Raw genomic sequence first — 3,227 nt, 5'->3', positions numbered from 1 at the left:
TCCTTGATGTCCTCGAACCCGGAGTATACATTGTGTTGGTTTCTTAGAGGTCCTCGAAACCTTGAGCATTCATATTTGCTTGGTTCCTTGAGGTCCTCAGATCTTGCAACATTTATTTTTCTTGGTTCCATGCGGTCCTTGGAGCCTAGAGCTTTCATTTAGCTTCATCCCTTAAGGTCCTCGACTCCTAGAGCATTCATCTTCCTTGGTTCCTTGAGTTCCTCAAATACTTGAAATTTTTTTTTTTTGGTTCCTTGAGGCCTCAGAACCTGGCGTATTCATTTTTCTTGGTTCCTCAAGGTTCTTTAAACTTTGATAATTCATTTTACTTTGTTCCTCGATGTTCTTGGAACCTTTCGCATTTGTGTTGATTTGTTCCTTGAGTTCCTCAGAACGTAGAGCATTCATTTTGCTCCGTTCCTTGAGGTTCTCAGAACGCAGAGCATTCATTTTGCTGAATTCCTAGAGGTCCTCAGAACCATGAGCATTCAACTTTTCTTGGTTACTTGAAGTCCTCAGAACACGGAGCATTCATTTAGCATGGTTCCTTGAAGTCCTTGGAAGTTGTGCATTCAATTTTCTTGGATCCTATAGGTCCTTAGAACCTTTAAGCATTAATCTTGCTTGGTTCCTTGAGTTCCATAGAGCCTAGAGAATTCCACTTGCTTGGTTGCAAGAGGTTCTCGGACCGTGCAACATTTATTTCTCTTGGTTCCTAGAGGTCCGCAAAACCTTTGAGCATTACCCTTGATTGGTTCCTTGAGGTCCTCGAAACCTAGACCATTCATTTTGTTTTGTTCCTAGAGGACCTAGAAACCATGAGCATCAGCTTTGCTTGGTTCCTTGAGATCCACAGAACTTGGAGCATTCATTTTTCTTGGTTCCTAAAGGTCCTCGGAAGCTGAAGCATTCATTTTGCTTGGTTCCTTATGTCCCTCTAAATCTTAGAGCATTCATCTTAGCTTTATTCCTTGAGGTCCTCAGAACATAGAGCATTTATTTTTCTTGCTTCCTTGAGGTCCTCAGAACCTAGAGTATTCATTTTTCTTGGTTCCTAGAGGTCCTCAAAACGTTGAGCATTCAGCTATGCTTGGTTCCTTGAGTTCCTCAAATCCAGTAACATATTTTTTGTTTTGTTCCATGTGGTCCTCGGAGCGTGGAGCATTCATTTTGCTTCGTTCCTTATGGTCCTCACATCCTGGAGAATTCATCTTCCTTGGTTCCTTGAGTTCCTCGAAACCTTGAGCATTCAATGTTGTTTGGTTCTTTCTAGTCCTCGAGACTCAGAGTATTCATTTTTCTTGGTTCCTCGCGGTTCTTTAAACTTTGAGAAATAAATTTACTTTGTTGCTCGAGGTCATCGGAACCATGAGCATTCATCTTGCTTGGTTGCTTGAGGTCCTCAAAACCTAGAGAATTCATTTTTCTCAGTTCCTTGAGGTCCTCAGAACGTGGAGCATTCATTTTGTTGAGTTCCTAGAGGTCCTCGAACCTTGAGCATTCAACTTTTTTTGGTTCCTTGAGGTCATCAAAACCTACAACATTTATTTTTCTTGCTTCCATGATGTCCTCGAACTCGGAGTATTCATTGTGTTGGGAAATTAGAGGTCCTCGAAACCTTGAGCATTCATATTTTCTTGGTTCCTGGAGGTCCTCAGTTCTTGCAACATTCATTTTTCTTGGATCCATGAGGTCCTTGGAGTATGGAGATTTCATTTAGCTCCATCCTTTAAGGTCCTCAGATCCTGGAGCATTCATCTTCCTTGGTGCCTTGATTTCCTCAGAAACTTGAACATTTTTTTTTTTTGGTTCCTTGAGGCCTCGGAACCTGGAGTATTCATTTTTATTGGCTCCTCAAGGTTCTTTAAACCTTGAGCATTCATTTTTCTTTGTTCCTCAAGGTTCTTGGAACCGTGCGCATTTGTGTTGATTGGTTCCTTGAGGTCCTCAGAATCTGGAGCATTCATTTTGCTCAGTTCCTTGAGATCCTTAGAATGTGGTGCATTCATTTTGCTGAATTCCTAGTGGTCCTCAGAATGTTGAACATTCAACTTTTCTTGGTTCCTTGAGGTCCTGAGAGCATGGAGAATTCATTTTTCTTGGTTTCTCAAAGTCCTTGAAAGTTAAAGCATTCAATTTTCTTGGATCCTATAGGTCCTCAGAACCTTTAAGCATTAATCTTGCTTGGTTCCTTGAGTTCTTTAGAGCCTGTAGAATTCAACTTGCTTGGTTGGAAAAGGTCCTCAGACTCCGCAGCATTTAGTTCTCTTAGTTCCCAGAGGTTCGTAAAACCTTTGAGCATTACACTTGATTGGTTCCTTGAGGTCCTCAAAACCTAGAACGTTCATTTTTTTTTATTCCTAGAGTACCTCTGAACCATGAGCATGAACTTTGCTTGGTTCCTTGAGGTCCTCGGAAGCTGAAGCATTTAATTTGCTTGGTTTTTTGAGTTATTTGGTGCCTTTAACATTCATATTGCTTGGTTGTTAGAGGGCCTCAGAACTTGGAGCATTTATTCTTTGTTCTTTTAGGTCCTCGAATCCTTGATCATTTAGCTTTGCTTAGTTCCTTGATGTCCTAAAAACCTAGAGCATTCATTTTGCAAGTTTCCTAGAGGTCACTCGCAACCTTTGAGCATTCTCATTGCTTGGTTCTTTGAGTTCTTCAGAACGTGGAGCATTCATCATTCTTATTTCCTAGAGGTCCTAGGAACTTGAAGCATTCATCTTGCTTAGTTCATAGAGTTCCTTGAAACTTTGAGCATTCCTCTTGCTTTGTTCCTTGAGGTCCTTGAAACCTGGAGCATTCAATTTCCTTGGTTATTAGAGGCCATCGGCACCTTGAGGATTCAACTTTGCATGTTTCCTTAAGGTCCTCAAAACATGGAGCATTCATCTTGCTGGTTCCTTGAGGTCATCGAAACCTTGAGCATTTAGATTTGCTTGGTTCCTTGAGGTCATCAGAATCTGGAGCATTCATTTTGCTTGGTTCCTAGAGGTTCTCGAAACCTTGGGCATTCATTTTTCTTGGTTCCTTGAGGTACTCGGAAACTTTGTGCATTCATTTCGCTTGGTTCCTGGAGATCTTTAGAACTTGGAGCATTTATTTTTCTTGCTTCCTTGAGGTCCTCGTAACCTTGAGTATTCATTTCACTTTGTTGTTAGAGGTCCTCGGAATGTTGAGCATTCAACTTTGCTTGGTTCTATGAGGTCCTCAAAACGTGAAGC

Source organism: Humulus lupulus, chromosome X (assembly GCF_963169125.1).
Source record: "Humulus lupulus chromosome X, drHumLupu1.1, whole genome shotgun sequence".
Classification (NCBI taxonomy): Eukaryota; Viridiplantae; Streptophyta; class Magnoliopsida; order Rosales; family Cannabaceae; genus Humulus; species Humulus lupulus.
The sequence above is the reverse complement of the archived record's forward strand: the minus strand, read 5'-3'. Positions refer to the sequence as shown.